Source organism: Lissotriton vulgaris, chromosome 3_1 (genome assembly GCF_964263255.1).
Source record: "Lissotriton vulgaris chromosome 3_1, aLisVul1.2, whole genome shotgun sequence".
Taxonomy (NCBI): Eukaryota; Metazoa; Chordata; class Amphibia; order Caudata; family Salamandridae; genus Lissotriton; species Lissotriton vulgaris.
This window is the reverse complement of record NC_141689.1, coordinates 1,266,683,876-1,266,701,779: the sequence shown is the minus strand read 5'-3', so window position 1 is coordinate 1,266,701,779 and position 17,904 is coordinate 1,266,683,876.

Here is a 17,904-nt window from a genome sequence, read left to right as displayed (position 1 = left end):
CAGTACTGCCTCGCGCTAAGCAGCGAACAGGTGGGCTTTTAGCAGCTTTCTAAACTTAGTTTCCGAACATTCTAGCCTCAGCTGAAGTGGCAGTCTATTCCAATTCTGAGCAGCTAAAAACCGGAAGGAACGATCACCCATTCTGGCCTTCTTTATCTTGGGGATTACCAGCTGTCCCCTCCCGCTGGATCTAAGAGATCTACTGCGAACATACTTAGTAACTAGGTCTCTTAGGTATGACGGACCCTCGCTATTGACAATAAGGTGGCAGAAAACAAACATTTTAAACAGTACTCTTTATTTAACAGCGAGCCAGTGCAATGAGTCAAGTGCCTTTTTTGAAGCTGCCCTCCTAGGCTGCATATGCGCCAGCCAAACAGCGGCATTCTGTAGAACCTGTAGTCTCCCACGGCCCTTTGCAGTGGCTCCCAGGTAACACACGTTCCCATAGTCAAGGCGAGACATGATTAATGCGTGTATCAACGTCTCCTTAGCCCCTAATGGGAGAAGATCCAGCGTTTTCCATAGTTTTGTTAGTATGCCAAAACATTTCCCCTCAACTCGTCTAATGTAACCATCGTACAAGAGAGTTGGATTAACCCAAATCCCCAGGTTTTTTGCCTCAGTGCTAGGGTTAGGGGTAGGGCCCAGACTCGGAGGCCACCACTCCGAGGTCCAACTAGAGTTGTTGCCTCCCACTACCAACACCTCCATCTTGCTACCATTCAATTTCAGGCAGTTCTTATTCATCCAGGAGGCAAGCTCCTGCATGCAGGCTCTGAAATTGGAAGCTGCAAGCCTGGGCACCTGGGATAGAGAAATCAGTAGCTGGGTGTCATCAGCATACAAGACTACATCTACTCCGAAGCCCTGTACAATCTCCGCCAAAGGAGACATGTATAAATTGAACAGGGAGGGACTAAGGGCAGATCCCTGAGGAACTCCCTGCTCTGATTTAGTATCCTCGGAGTAGTGTGCACCCTGCCTGACCTGGAAACTGCGACCAATTAGAAAAGATTTAAGCCATTTCAACGCCGCACCTGAGACACCAAACTTATTTAGACGCTGTAGCAAAGTATAGTGTGCCACAGTGTCGAATGCGGCACTTAGATCTAGCATAATCCGTGCCATGGTGTGTCCAGCATCAGCCCCTTGTCTAAGGGTTTCCGTAGCACGAAGTAGTGCCATTTCTGTAGAGGGTCCCGCCCAGAACCCAGATTGTGAGGGGTGAAGGAGAGAGGCAGCATCCACATGGGCCATAAATTGTTGATTGACCACCTTCTCCACCACTTTAGCCAGATAGGGCAAGAGGGAGATAGGGCGCAGATTTTCCAATATGTCTAGGCTAACTTTCGTTTTTTTCCTAATAGGTAGGACAATAGCTCGTTTCCAGCAATCCGGCAACGTATGCTGTGTAAACAACGTTTCCAGTACGTGCCTGATATACGGTTGAAGGGCATCCAAACTAGCGCTCATCACTTTATGAGGAGCAGGGTCTCTAGGGGATCCAGATTTTACACTCAAACAGATGCTTTTTAAGGACTCAGGGGGAGGGACCACGAATTTAGTCAATCTCAGCCCTGAACTCCTATCCTGCATCAGTTCTTCAAAATCAGCCCCACTGACTGTGCTCCCTAAAAAAGATGAATAGATTTTCTCCACCTTCGCCGAGAACTCTGCTATTCGATTGCATCCTTCAACAGACCCAGTGCTCGGCACAGTAGCCTAGGAAGAAATTTCTTTTAAAATTTTAAAAAGAGTTCTCAGCCACTACAATTCTGTCTTCATAGTGTGTGGCTTTTGCGCGTCTAAGCATGTTTTGATAACTCCTTTGCTCCAGCCGATATAGCCGTCTGTCCTAAATCTTAAAGCCTTTCCTCCACTGCCTCTCCAGGTGTTTACATGCCGCTTTGGCCACCTGTAGGGAGGGAGTAAACCAGGGAGCGGTTTTACGCCCTATGTCCCTAACTGCATTTGGGAGAAGCGGTGCCACCCTATTGAGGGAAACGTTGATGCGCCTCTCCAGATTTTCACATGCAGTCTTAATGTCAGACCCTCCCCAAGCTGAGATCGAACACTCCGATGTCTCCCCGCCTGCAGAAGTCCCTACTGCAGCGCCATAAAAGGGAGGGCGGCCTCGCACTGCCCAACATCTTCCGCTATTTTCGGGCCTCACTGGTGCAGTACCTCATGGAGTGGAATCTACTTGTTCCTCTTCATGAGCGCTGAGAAGACTCGCTCTGCAGGTCAGAGGCGCTGTGAAGGTGAGCTGGGACGCACATTATCAGACAAGGAGTGGGAGCATGTCTTCTATAGGGCCCAACACCCTGCACACTCCATGGGGCATGCTGAAACTAGATTTAAAATTGTTTCCTACAGGTATTACACCCCGGCCCGCCTAGCCCGGTGGAACCCTCAATGTGATGGCCTCTGCTGGCGTGGCTGCGGTAGCCTTGGTACCCACCTCCACCTATTGCGCAACTGTCCAAAGCTCCCAAGATGCTGGGAGAGTTTACTTAATGACATAGATAGGGCCTTTGGCACCAAAATTCCTAGGCTTCCCGCTTATTCCCTCTTAGGACTACCCAATGCCCTGACCTTCCCCTTGCGCTCTACCAGAGGTAAACAGATGGCGCTAGCCGTGAATGCTGCACACCGGGTACTGTTAGCGGAGTGGAAATCAGACAGGATCCCAGAGCATACGCAATGGCTACATCAATTATGGTACCTTTTAGGCATGGAGAGGCTGTTAATGGCTACCCTTGGAAATAAATCAGAGTATGCTAAGATCTGGGCCCATTTATTTCCATTCTATCCACTGAATTCCGCAAACTGTCCTGCCCTAACCATCTCCGGATTCTGAAATTGATCCCAGAGAATGGTGTGGTAGCATAGTGCAGTCTATCTTTAAAGGAATTCATGACCATCTCTAGAAATGTGGGTTATCACATCCATTAGTTTACAGGCTTTCTTTTTATTTTTGCTCACTGAAGAGGGGTGGGGTGGGGCGTGGAGGGTGGACTTTGATTTTTTTCCTGATGTTCTTTTGTTCTCCTTTTTTAAATGCAGACGCACTAGTACTTAATGGTTTGTTTGAGGCTTTCGGTAGGCTGCTGCTCATACTCCCCACAGCGCATTGGACTCTGCTACTATCCACTTATTGTGGACATTAGGCATACCACTTATCTTTCTTTATAAACGCTGCCGGCGCAGCTCGGGTTGTAGGCGACATGTTGTGTATCAACCTGATAGGGTGAGTCTTGATCCCACTGCCTGCCCTCCTAGCTTGAATACGACTCTGCCGGCCCGCTGGGTTGTAGGTGATACTGTAATGCATTTTTACATTAAGTATTCTGATAAGAAAAATTGATTTAATACTAAAACTGTCACTAGAGAAAACTTTGATCCATCGCCAGCAGGAAAATGATTCACCAGATATATCTTGACACTTTAATTGTTGCTGAAAATGTAGATCTTGGGTATCGCTTAGTTCGCCGTAAATTGGCAGGGTATGCCCAGACGTGGGTCCCTAGTTCACTTCGCCACTGGATCCAAGCTAGCATGGCTGATGATGGCTGATTAGCCAGAAACCGGTCCCAGGATACTTGTTTCCGCTCAAGGGAAGAGATGGCTTGGCAGCTCAGGCTGGACTGTTCCCATGAGGCACAGGGTCAGACAGATTTGCATATGGCCATTTCTGAACCGGGCTGGTGGAGTGAGCTAAAGAATGATGATGGGTGAAACCCAGATCAGTTGACTGGGGGTGAATGTTTGATTTGTTCCAATGCTCCATCCATTATCCCCTTTGGTAAAATGTTTAACACAAGGCAGCATTTCAAATTCAGTACATCAGATTATGATTACATCACAGCATTTATAAAAAGTGGCAGCTTTCAAGTAAACTTAAGAATATTTATGCCCTTCATCCCCCATCGCACCATGAGGACAATACTGTTAGTGTATTAAGAGGCAAGTCAGCTGTCATATGCACACACTATATGCACGGCAGGCGGGACCAAGCATCCTATGTGCCTATTAATAGCTGGAGAAAGCGACCCAATTCTGAAGCAGGAGCAGCTAGGCTATGAGCAATATCCAGCCATGGATGACCCTCAGCTTCAGCCCCTTTACCACAGCTAAGGCATGGATAGCATGCCCTCTGTTGTGTTGTGTTCCCTGCCTCAGCAGGGCTCGGTATATATTTTTTATGTATTTTGCAGGGCCATCCTTTGGCATGCATGAGCTGGTCCTAGGGTACCAATCTCGGTGCCATCTGAGAAAGAGTCTGCCTTGTATTTGCAGCACCAAGTACCTTCACACGGAATATCACAAAATAGATAGTATTAGCCATTGGTAATGCACCAAGGCATGGCAGCACTTATTGTGGATAGCTGTTGCTGGGGTGCTGGAGGAGTAGTCTCAGACTAGCTGCTTGCCTGGCTTTCTGCACCGCTGGACAAGGTCCACGAACTAGAGGCCTTGCAGCGTGGTGATTAGGGGAGGCACGAGGGATGGACCTTTAGGTTGAAAGGAAAGGGAGTGCAGAGGTAGGCTAATACAATTTTACCAAGGCAGTCACTGGTAGCACAATGTGTGCTGCTACTGATTGAAGACCTGCGTTGCTACTGTTTTGAAAGCTTTATAACATTTAACATCACCTTTTAAACTAGACCTAGTGTTACAGTTTATCCCGCTTTCAAAAGAGCAGCAGTAGAGTGTGGGTGTGAAGTGTTCCCCCGGGAGGCTGGAAACTTGCAGGTGGAGCCACCATCCGAGAGCAGCAGCATATTTCAACCAGGCTTACTCTATGAGCCACATGACATCTTACAGGCAGGGAACTCTACGGGCCTGAAAAAAGGTGGTAGGGGACACTAGTTGATCCGCAGGTGGTTGTTTGGAAACCCCTGCCCTAGAAGAAGCAGATGACAAGATCATCATTAAAAACTTTAAAAACCTTGTGTATGATGGAATAAAGGAAGTGATAAAGCAAATATCACAGACTTACACAATATCATACTGTGATATCAAAGAAGCATTAGGAGTCAAGTTCAATCCGATGCTGACTGTAGACTGTTCAAGATACATTTTCAATCAAGTGAGACAACAAGTTGGTGAAACAATGGATGATTTTGTTGAAAGACTTGAAATGCTTATCAAAAACTAAGCTTAATGAGTTTAATGACAAAGAAGCCATGCGCCCCAGAGTCATCAATGGCTGCCTTTCAGTCATTCAAAAGACGCATGTTGAGGGAGATGCTCAGTTTAGATAAAATACTAATGGCTGCCAGGGCTGATGAAAGAGTGGATTGAAAAGCTGCTGACATGGAATCTGGAAAGGCAAAGAGTGAATCAGCATTGATCATGAAAAGAAAGCACAAGGTGGACCCAGGCAGGTCGATGTCCTCAAAGAAAAAAAAGTTATGTTTCCGATGAGGGGTTTTTGTTTCCCCAGGAGAATAAATTCCCAGTCATAGGACAAAAGTGCAAAGATTGCAGAAAAGAAACACATTTCATAACAGATTGCAAGTCGAAATAGAAGCCAACTATGTCACAGAGGGAAGAGGACGCCAGGAGGTTCCAGAACCATTTTTTGCCATGCCCACAAGGCCAAAAACAACATCAGTTGGGACAATGAGAAACCAGACAAAGTCAATCATCACCAAGTTATCCTAAAAAGGCTCTTCGACGTCACTTTCAAGCACAAATGAAGAGCATCAATGTGCAATGATTTTTTTTAACTAAAGAATGACATGCTCATGTAGGTTTGGCTGCATTCAGAGAAGAATCGAGCACCACCACCGAACCAACACACAAAACTACAAAACTCTTTTCAATGTTGCCACAACACTGAGAGCTCTTTGCTGGTCTCACGGTGTATGTGGTGTGAGCAGGACCTGTGTCCGGGGCTGCATCTGCAGACACTGACTGAGTGGTTGGTTAATGAAGGCCACTTGGATCCTTAACCCCTTCGATGCTGATGACGAGCTCCGCTCGTCATAAGCCACGGTGGTCGTGTGCGGATGACGAGCTGAGCTCGTCATGTAACTCGGCTTTTGGAAAAAAGCTGCGTAGCGCAAAAATAACCCCCGCACGCATGTGGTTAAAAGAGCCAAGGGTAGATGGCTGAAGCAGTGCGACAACTGAATAAAGCCCCTTTTATTTCATTCGCAAGGTTGCGGGGTTTGCTATGAAGAGGGTTAAGTAATGGCTTGTTTGCAATGGATGCAATAGCATCTTCTCCTTTTAATGGCAAGCGAGGAAGATATATAAAAGCTTTATTTATATACAGTCAATTTGAGGAGGCAAGGATTTGCCACTGGAACTGAGTCTATGTATTTCCTCAGCAAGTCTGGAAAGGAATGGGGCAGTGGCTTTAAAAATTATTCTGTTGAAATAGTTTTATTTCAGGGTGAGAGGTGTGTGTGATGTAATTATGTATTTTTCAATGAGAACCCATCCAACTGATACACAGTTCAAGATAACCGTTCACATAGTTAAACTTTAAAATTCCTTTCATTACAAAAATATAGAGATGAAAAGTGCAATGCGGTCGTTTTCCGGAAAACTACACTAAATGCAGAATAAGAGGGTATGAGAAGCACTGACAAATCAGCCATCTGTTTGATGTCCCGCGGTGCTTTATATAACAGAGGTATGTGGTTCTTAATTAGATTCAGTGGCGGTTTTACCATTAGGGCGAATGGGCGTTGCCCCACCTATAATTATCAGGCAATTTATTCGAGCGGCGCGTTAATAAAAGTTTTATAAATTAACGCGCCGCTCGAATAAATTGCCCAATAATTATTGCCCTGCGGCCGTGGTGTGTGTCATGGACATGGACAGTATGCACTGTCTGACACTGGGTGGCACTGGACTGACTGTGCTGGCACAGTGCGCACTCACTGCGCATGTGGTGTTTGCCCGGCAGGGCTTCTTTAACTAGCAAACTATGTGGATTTCAAAAAAACAACCGATTAGGGGTTTGCCTGCCTAATGCAACGTACCCCATTGCTGAAAAAACGAACGACGTTTTTTTAATGCTCAGCCCAATCCTGATGCTACTCTCTTTAGAGAGCAGCTCTCCTCTAAAGAGAGCAGCATCAGGATTGGCTACTACTGTGTCTCGGCAAGTTGGCAGCCATTACTAATTAGTCTAGGCGCCAACGGGACCCCAGAGCAGAGATGGTGCGGACCCGGTCAAGTGAAGACAAGGTACGTTTTTTATTTTATTTATCCCCACCCCCCTGGCCCCCACTGTGAGCGAGCCGTGTATTCAGTATTGGTAGCAAGTTTGCCTTTGATGAGCAGAGTGCTAGCTAGATAAGTGAAGGCAGAATTGTTCTAATGAGAACCTGGAGCCGAGGCTGGTCGGGCTCGAGTTTTGGAGGGGAGACCGACGAGGTGGAGCTTTGCCCGGGTTGAGTCTTTAATATTTCGGTCACCTCACGTTCGTTTGCAAGATGAGTTTGCTCTGATCCGCGTTCAGTGTTTAAGACTCGTGGGTCCGTCTAATCTTCCCTTTCTTTTAATTCCTCTCTATTTCTCATATTTTACAAGCTACACGGACTGCAGTTTATTAATTAGTTAATTACGTTTTACGGACTGCAGGAGCATTCATTCGTATTCCATCGGTGGGCTGCAATGTTGGAGAGCATGGTTAGTGTGGACAGCGAGCTGTAGTGAGTGAGCGTCAGTAATATTAAGTGACAAAGACAGATGAATTCAGGTGTCAATGTTTCAGTGACGAACCGTTACGCCCTACCACTTTCAAATGTCACCAGCCGCCACTGATTAGATTTGTTATAGTTTGGGGACAAAGCATGTGAGCAAGAGTGCTGAGAAAAGATGTAAGGCGTTTCTGTAGTTTTACCACAATGTCAGTAAATGACCATAATATAAAAATGCAGAACGTTCATATTAGTGATATGCTAATTATACACTAAACAGTTTTGCTAAATCTCAAGTAGTTACATGACATTCAGCTAATGCTGCAACACTGAGCCACCCAACCAAAGCTGCCAATTTATAACAGTATATTAATCTCTTTCTTCCTCTTATTCGATTATCAGTTCTGCTGTAAACGAGTCCCCCTGTCCTTTTAGTGGAGCTGCTTGGTCACTGGCTTTAGTTTGGGATACTTGAAACTAAAAGCACTTAAAAGGCAAGAGGGTGATGAGAAAAAAGGTAGCAGCTATATACAAATAATGGACAAGGAGCACATGAAGGCCCAGCATTCTATGCTCCAATTAGTAACTAAGAAAGAAAAAAAGGGGTACGTATGTTCCTAAAGAAATTAACAAAAAGAACAAGGTAAGTGCTTAAGAGCTGAGAACCCAGATGGGGGCATCCGAGTGCTGAGGAGCAAGAGCCCTCACACATCCAGATGAGTGTCATGCTTCATCATAGGTCCTGCACCTCGCAGGGTTGTCGCTGCTCTGCTCAACAGGCTCCCACAAGGGTTCTCTTTGCCGTAGAGCTTCATTTTTTCTGTAAGTGAAACGAGGGTACATGTGTAGGGGCTCTCGGGTGTAGATTGGTGTTGAAGTGAATGAGTTCAAATAGGCTAATAAGGGGTACCTTAATATTTTTGTGGGTCCCCTTGTCTAGGTTGATATCAAAAGTAATGGCAGTAACCTGAAGTGGTGGTCTGTATCAGCTCATAAAATTGTGCAAAGGTTGGTCAACATGTGTCTTGCCATAGTAGTCGAAATTGATCAAGGGCAATTGATCAGGACCTTAATTTCTATTCTACACAGTGTTTGGGAATATCATCTTGCTTATTCATCAAATCACTACCATCAAATTGTAGCAAATAGATGAAACCGTCATTATTGATAAAACAGTGATCTATAATGGGAATATATAAATTAATTAAACAACTTTCAAACAGTTGAATTACAGGCATGCATAGCCAAAGGAATACAAGTGCTATCCATGAAACACACATACTTGCGATCCCACCCTTGGTAGTGACGGTGCATGTATCACAAGAGTGAAGAACAATCAAACCACAGAAACAAACAAACAAAGTGATGCCACATGATAATTTAAACTAGCACTGCGTCTGTTAGTAAAACTCACCCAATTAGGAAAACGAGAGGGCCACCTTAGGTGGATGGGGAGACCAAGCTAAATTTTAGCTGGCTGGAAATACAACTCTAAAATGTGTTGTAAATGTATGAATTTACTTGAGACAAATGACGGAAACGGCTTGAGAGAGGCTTACAAGGGGAGAGAAGCAATCGTACTCACTATATCCTTATGTGAAGGTAGGATAAAAAACCTATGGTGGATAAAATTTGTTAACACTGTTCGGGCAGCAATTGGCCTCCCTAATGAGCCTGCTAGCTTTCCACCACGGTACTAAAAGGACCAGCTAAAGCGTCAATATAGGCTACGGGCAGAACAGACCACCTATTTGAGGAATCTTCATGGCTGCCTAACCCATGTTTTTTAGACGTAGAATCTTCGAAATACCTTGAGAAATATCTTGATATTATCAAAGTGCCTGGGAACTGGAAATTGTATACCTAGTTTAGGTTTGGCTGCTTACCCATCAATGCCTTTACCAACCTTTGGCTAAACAGCACCAGCCAGCCCAAGGGATGCCCCATCCTGTCTCGACCCAAACAAAACTGTGGGCCATGTCTTTTTTGCAATGCCAGCATACGACAGACCAAGAAGGAAATGTTTAGTTTCCACTATGCAGACAGTTGGGGACCCATAGCCATCTTGACACACTACGGATTTTAATATCGGATACAAGACCATCCTTTGTATGTGGCATTGCAAAATTTCTTGGCTGGTTCTGGGTCATTAGGCAACGGCTCCTGTCCACTTTCCCTGTGCCAGGGACCAGCTGTAGTAAAAATATTACAACTCAAGGGTGCTTTAATCCCCAGGATACTGTTGTTAACTTTCTTCTCAAAGTTTTTATCAAAATCTATTCAAATTGTGGATATTGTTATTACACTCACACTTTATTCCTGTTTTATTCTTTATACTTAATTTTTAATTGAGTACACACATAGAAATGCTGCATCTTAGCGATTTCCTTGGTGTTTACAATTCTCATTACGTGATACTTGACCGTTTGAACCTGGTGTGCTAAATATCTACTTTTACTTGTGTTAACTGTATCATGGGCTTCACTGCTACATTCCCAATTCAATATACGAAAATAACAAATAGAATCCTGAGGTGTCAAAATAACACACAGAAGAAAAGACGACAACACTGACAATATCACACAGATCTAGCTGTGGGATAATCCTTTTTTCAGACGAAATCCCTCACCCACCGAAGGTGGCATGCTTCATCATTTGGGATTCCCTGTGCGCCTCTCTCTCAGAGAGGGGGTTGTAGCCCTCAGAGGAACTGAGGTTCCCCTGAGAGGAGAATCCCAAATTTTGAAGCACGCCACCTTCGGTGGGTGAGGGATTTCGTCCTAAAAAGGGATTATCCCACAGCTAGATCTGTGTGATATGGTCAGTGTCTTCGTCTTTTCTTCTGTGTGTTATTTTCAGACCCCAGGATTGTGCTTGTTATTTTCAACTTATTACTGGCACCATATTGGAAGGGGGTGAATGGACTGGGCCTCCATTGGGGAGGTTGGATAATGTGAACCTCCCTTCATTATTAAAAGGTCACGCAAAGTAACCTTCCGAAGTACATGGGAGGTCAGTGGGAGGGTAGCAAAGCGAAAGGTCATAATACATGGATTGCCATGGCGAGTGACCTGCGCCACATAGGGCAGTGAGTACGATCGGCGCCATCTTAAAAGGGGCCAAACTAATGTGGGGGAGCCTCTAGTGGAAGTAATCTTGTGTAGAGCCTTACATGAAGAACTCTAAGTATCAACTCGCTGAATGGTAGGAGCTATGTCAATATGTCATAAGAGAACATGCTGTAGTAAACTTCATTTTATGCTAATAAATATAGTTATCATATGAGTGAAGGCACTGATGCTGGTGCCGGTGTGAAAACGTAACCAAAGGAAGTTGTCAGTACAATGTACATAGGTACATTGTACTGACAACTTCCATAGGTATGTGGAGAGGAGGCAAGATGACGGCCGGTCACCCGGCTGTGTGAGCTGGTGTTGCTTGCTCTCCTGGACAATTCCTCCTATTCAAGGTTGCTGTCGCCGCTGTAATGGTGGGAGCTGAAGCTGGAAGAAAGTGATTTAAATCTAATGCAGCAGAGAAGGGGTGTTATCAAATGACATGCTTTGGCGTTTGACTCAGTTACTGAAACGAGTACCGGGCAAAATACCCTGGCTCGGATTACCTCCAAACTGTTTTGGTCTCCTGTGTTCATCTCAGTATCCACTTGGAATATTGGCTCCGAAAGTGCCGGTTAAGAACGTGAAAGCCCACACGCTGATAGCGCGAGCAGCCAGTCCCGGTAAAGGTGCCAGCGGGGTAAGGAGCTGCAAGCTGCCAGCGGAGAAGATGAGATGGCGGCAGGAGCAGCTCAAAATCTGCAATCAACTGTCGCTGGAGTAGGCAAAGGAAAGCAGTTGCTGCCCGCACTATTCAAGGTACAAGCGGGGAAAGTGAAGACCCCTGTGAGTGGGGAGAGGAACAAGCAAGACCATCTGGCTGCATTCAAAACGACAAGCGATACGGTATCCAAAGAGACATGCGCAGCTTCCATTTCTGCTGTATGCAGTGAGAGTCTATTTGTATGTATATTTATCAAGGACCCCCTGAATAAATGAATCAAGAAATTCCTAGGTCAGGGAAAACAGTGCAATTGAAAAAATAACAACCTAGGCAATTTAAGAATTAAAATACCATAATGGAAAAAAGATATAATGAGAGGTTGACTAAAGCTTGCTAAAAACACATAATTTTATTTATCAGTTAACACAATAAAAAAGATCATTCATATAACACAGAGTCAAAGTTAAAAAATGTTCTAGTACATATATGACATGGACAACAAAACATAAAAATAATATGCAATAAAGGAGGGTGAGTGGCCTAATGAATGGGTCTCTACGCGCGTTTCGGCGGCCAGCGCCTTCTTCCTGGAGCAGCCACGTATTATTTGATTAAAAAGGTATGTTCTAGCCAATAGTTCAGGATAAGTTTTCAGTTTCTTTTTAGGGTTCTTTCAGCATCCAATCAGGGTAAAACTGATTAACTTGGTAGTCAAATAATTGCTGCCCGCCAACCGGATCCCTTTACATGAATTGGTTTGGAATAGACTTCATGATAGGTTCTTCCATAAAGCTTTCGGTTTCTAAAAGATATGTCAATCTTAACTCAAATCTTGAAATGTAGCCTTTATTCTAGACGGAGTTCTATACTTGATTCTTTACGCAGGATTAAAAGATCTCCCTGCCCGAGGATATACGGCAGGGCTCCCAATGTCCGGCGGCGGGTTGGTACGTCTGTCGGCAGCAGCTAACGCGGGAAAATGATGCAGCAGAGAAGGGGTGTTATCAAATGACATGCTTTGGCGTTTGACTCAGTTACTGAAACGAGTACCGGGCAAAATACCCTGGCTCGGATTACCTCCAAACTGTTTTGGTCTCCTGTGTTCATCTCAGTATCCACTTGGAATATTGGCTCCGAAAGTGCCGGTTAAGAACGTGAAAGCCCACACGCTGATAGCGCGAGCAGCCAGTCCCGGTAAAGGTGCCAGCGGGGTAAGGAGCTGCAAGCTGCCAGCGGAGAAGATGAGATGGCGGCAGGAGCAGCTCGAAATCTGCAATCAACTGTCGCTGGAGTAGGCAAAGGAAAGCAGTTGCTGCCCGCACTATTCAAGGTACAAGCGGGGAAAGTGAAGACCCCTGTGAGTGGGGAGGGGAACAAGCAAGACCATCTGGCTGCATTCAAAACGACAAGCGATACGGTATCCAAAGAGACAGGCGCAGCTTCCATTTCTGCTGTATGCAGTGAGAGTCTATTTGTTCATCCCCTCCAGCAAAATTGGTCCCCGCATTAGGAGCAGGCTGGGGCTAGCGCATCGGTACCAAACGGGGATGGCTCAAACAGTAGCATGATGCCGGCTGGTGGCAGTGAAAACGCTATTGGAGGTGAAGGCAATAGAGAATCCCAACTAATGGTACCTCTGCCGGGCAATGGAACTATGGGAACTGTAGTCCGGCACTCGGTAGCTTTGGCCATTTGTGCTCAACAAAATACTGAGTCGCCTAGCCAAAGTGCTGATTTTGTAAGTACGATTCAGGAAAGGGGGTGGTGATGGACAGAGTATCTGAATTAAACAGAACCCTCGTACCCAGTCAACAGATCAGGGCTTGATCCATCACCGTTTTTTTGCTCACTGCACCATCCCAGCTCAGAACCTGGCTACATGCAAATTAGTCTGTCCCTGGCCCAGTGCATCATGGGAACAGGGCAGACCAAACTACCAAGCCAATTCTTATACTGGAAAGGAAACAAGATACCGGGGACCGGTTTCTGGCATTACAGCCGTCTTCGGCCCGGCTTGCTTGAATCCTAATGGTGCAGTGAGTAAGGGACTCACATCTGATTATACCCTTCCACGCTTATGGTGGACAAAACGATTCAGAAAAGGGGGCGGTGATGGACAGAGTATCTGAATTAAACAGTAAACACTCGTACCCAGTCAACAGATCAGGGCTTGATCCATCGCCATTTTTTAGCTCACTTGTTTCCTTTCCAGTATAAGAATTGGCTTGGTAGTTTGGTCTGGTTTGGTAGGAGAGTGAGAATAGGTACAGTTTATAAACACCTGTTATCCGGTCTCCCGGACGATGTTGACGTACAGAATACTAAATGGGAGGGAACATTTTTGTAAGACTAGGGTTGATATTAGGCCTTCATTGGAACTGGCATGCCATAGTTTAGTCTCTGGTAGCTTACAGACTCAAAGCTAAATGGCAATGTTTGATCTGTACTACACACCGGCAAAGATTGCAAAGCGGGTGGGGGGCGGAAGGGTGATAGTTGTCGTAGGTGTGGGCTTCGAGCGTCAAATGCTATAGGGGTGTTTTATTTGTGTCCAAATCTGAGTTAATTCCTCCAGGAAGTTGAGTATTTGATCAAAATGGCGCTGAAAATTCCGGTTGTAATCTCCCCTGAGCTGGTGATAATAGGGTGCGAGGATACCTGGATGGGTGAAAGATCTAGGTATGTTTCCGCCTTCCTGTTTGCAGCGATGGCAATGATTCGGCTGTATATTACGTCTCAATGGTTAAGCCTGGAAGCCCACTCATTTTTTAATTGGAGAGCTAGGATGTTGGCAACGTATAATTTGGAGTCCTTTGTTTTTCTTCTAAGGGGGAAAAGAAGGCGGGAGTTGGCCACTAGAATATGGGTCCCGTTATAGGAGTTATCTAAGCGTTGAGGTATATCAAAGAGTTGGACCAAATGCAGTCTGTGTGGATGTGTAGATCTCTGCCTTAGTATGTCTGCTTTGCTGTCTTTATCCAGCCCATCTGGTCTCACAACTGATGTATAATTCCATGTTTTTTCTTTTTTCTTGTTTATACAGGACAACTCTCTGTAGTACCGCTTCTTCTGTATTTTTTTCCTTTTTATGTCATGACTTGTGTTAACATTCAATTAAAGGAAATAAAGTTTAAAAAAAATTGCACATAGGAATAGTGAATATCGAAGTCAAGCTTGACATGAGATGTGATAGGTGTGCCTGTCTGTAGGTGGCCAAACAAGAGTTATCAAAGGGGAGTAATGGAGCGAAAGATCAGTTATCCAATTTACTCCACGGAATAACCTCATGGAGGCCAGCTTTATGTGTCACAAGGCGGAATATTCAATTCTGCTCTCTTCTGAGCAGCGAGTATCATCAGGGGTATGAATTAGATTGATAAAGTGTGTGCTCAATTTTGTGGTCAGCTTTTTGCAGCAGATGCTGCTGCGTGATTTTCCATGATTCTTACCTTGACGGGTGATCAAGTAGACACTATTTTTTTAAATACAGTTCATGTCTGTCTTTTGGACCCATGTGTTGGTTGCTTCATGTCTAATTTCCTTAGTGGGTTCAGAGAATGGACAGACTATGCATGACCCAGTAGCATGCCTGGCTATGAATAAGCATGAAGGTTTGAAAAGCTTTAGGGAAGATTAGTAAGCAAGAGCATCCTAAATAGGTTTGATGGAATAGACAGCAACTCTTCTTCCATTGGGCATAACACAGAGCCCTGCAGACCCTGCTGTGCCAGGGGAGGAGGCACAACCATTCAGAGGTTTCCTATTCAGCCAAGGCCAAATAGTATCTGTAAGACCTGGGAAACTTACGTGCCCCTCTTCATATTCTGCAGGGAGGCCCCATTATTTTGCATTACTCTTGACGAGCCACTAATACCAGCTTCAAAGGAGTAGCACACTGAAGACAGGTTCAGGAAGGTCATTGTATTGTGTAGCCAGTACAAGGGAAGTGTTGTCGTCCTGCAGAGTCAACTTACAAATTGAAATTGGACATTTCTGCAGGGATGTCTCCAAGGACCTAATGCAGATTTTTATCAGCAGTGTAAGAACTTTAAAGTCCAAAAAAGAAAGGTGAATTTTGGGAGAATACACATTTTGACTAAGTTTACCGTTCCTGTTATAGAGAGAGGCAAATGTGTCCAAGATTTCATAAGTCTTTTGCTTTCATTATGTATTCTTTCCAAATTAGTTTGTGCAAGGGTGCCCACATCTTGAGTTATTTTGATTCCCAGATATCGCACACTATCCCAATAACTATGAACACAAAAATGATGGAAAAATGTCAAAGAGAAATCAATTCATTTATATGGAATTACAAGACCACAAGAATATCATGGAAGAAGCTCAGAAGAAGAAGAAAAAAAGGGGGCCTTGCACTACCGGACCTAATGTTCCACTCATGGGCCTTTCAGATGTCCTATTCTAGAATGCTTCTCAAAATGCCATCTAATCTACCTAATACATCCATGTACGGAGCCATGCTAAAGGAGACAAATCTTGCAGCAGATGGCTTTATGTTTAAGTTTGGAAGTCAGACATTCTTCAAAAATATAAAATTGAAAATACTACACTCATGGGCCAAAAATTGGATTAACATCAGGAAAAAACTGGGATTATCTTACTATTCAAACTATGCCCCGATATGGGACTCCCCGGGCTACCCCTATACCTGAAAGATAACTTGTCCACTATAATAGAACAAGCAGGCATTTGTAAATGGGGTCACCTATTTAAAGAAAAAAACTCATAACTTGGGACGAGTTACATGAGCAAGTAGGCCCAGGGCTTTCCAGATTTAAATATATTCAATTGGACAGTTGGGCAAGATCTGAAACCCGTATAGACAGTAACATTGGAAAAATAAGCGAAACGGAACAACAATTGGTAGAACGACCAACCGGAGGAAAAGAAGTAGCTAGATGGTACTGGCTACTGTTAGAGGAAAGCGAAGGGGAGTTTAAACTCCCGGATGAGTTATGGGGGACAGAAATTGGGACTCCATGCGAGGAGAAGTGGATAAACTCTTTTGAGATATTACGTAATATCGTAAAGCCGTCTTGGCTTGTACGAAATCACATTTTCTCTGTACATAGGGCATACTTAACACCACGTAAACTCTCTAAATACCAAACAGACAAAAAATGTAATAAATGCAACTGAGCAGATGCATGTGATATACATATGTTCCTAGAATGCCCTAATATAACAAAATTCTGGGAAGACGTGAAAAACACTTTAAATTCCATACTAAACACTTCCTTGTCAATAACTCTCCCACTTGTCATTTTTGGGACAGAAGACAATATCACAGGCAAGGAAAAGTCATTTCTTTTTTATGCAATTTTGTTGGCGAGAAGACAGATTTGCATACAATGGGTAGAGAAGACACCTCCTCTACACTGTTCATGGCTTACATCATTATAAGAGATTTCCAAAAGAGACCTAATGAGATCGGTAAATAAGAGAAAGTTAGCATTCTAGGATCTCCTGACCAACTGGAGATAATCCGGGTTTTTTTTTTTTTTTTCTCCCCGGGTCCGATGATTATGCCACCTTTACTCTTTTGGACCAAGGGCTAGGACAGTTTCGAACAAGGACCGGCAGGTTGAAATATACCTAGATAGAGTCAAAAGAACGCTCCCCTAACTGTCTGTTTCTCGACATATATCTCCCACCAATAGTACATATCACGTCAGCAATGTCGTGCAAGGTGGTTGGTATCTTCCGTCGGAGGGGAAGGCAGATGAGGACAAAAAAAAAAAAAAATACGAAAAAAAAGAAAAAAAAATGTATTAAATAAAAAAAAAAATAAAAAAAAAAGAACTTTAAAGTCCACATTAGTAGTAGAGAGTAAGTGAGTGTTCCTGGGAGAAAATAGCCATCAAGCCAGAGGAGAGACTCTGTGCCTGAGGAGGCAACTACTTTGTGAACGATATGCGTTTATGAAAAGAAAGAAAGACAACTATTTAAGATTGTAACATATTCTTTCTTTTTTTTTCATTGGTAATCATGATTGTTTATATTCTTGAAGTCCATGCACTTATCTTTCATTTTCTTTTTCAGCTGTCAATGAACAGAATATGTGTGCTCACAAACTTTACTTGTGTGAATTTGAAGGTTTAACCTACAGACAGCTATTAGCTACCTGTTGTTGAAGACCATCTGGGGACAATAACAATATTTATAGATGCCCTTGCTTCAGAATATTGCTCACTATTGGTCGGTTTCCTTGTCTATCATATGTAATTGCTCATTAAAGAATGGCTTTATTTCTCCTCTTATGTTTAGCTCTCCCAAGATGCATAGCTTCTTTACCAGCCTTTTGTTTGGATAGCTTATATTCTTCAACTGCATACATTTGAGAAAATATGTTTTTATCTTTTATTTAAGCACTTCATGGGAGTTCATGTGTCTTCATGCTCTGTCCTCCACCTGATCACTTTTCAAATTCCCACTCCTT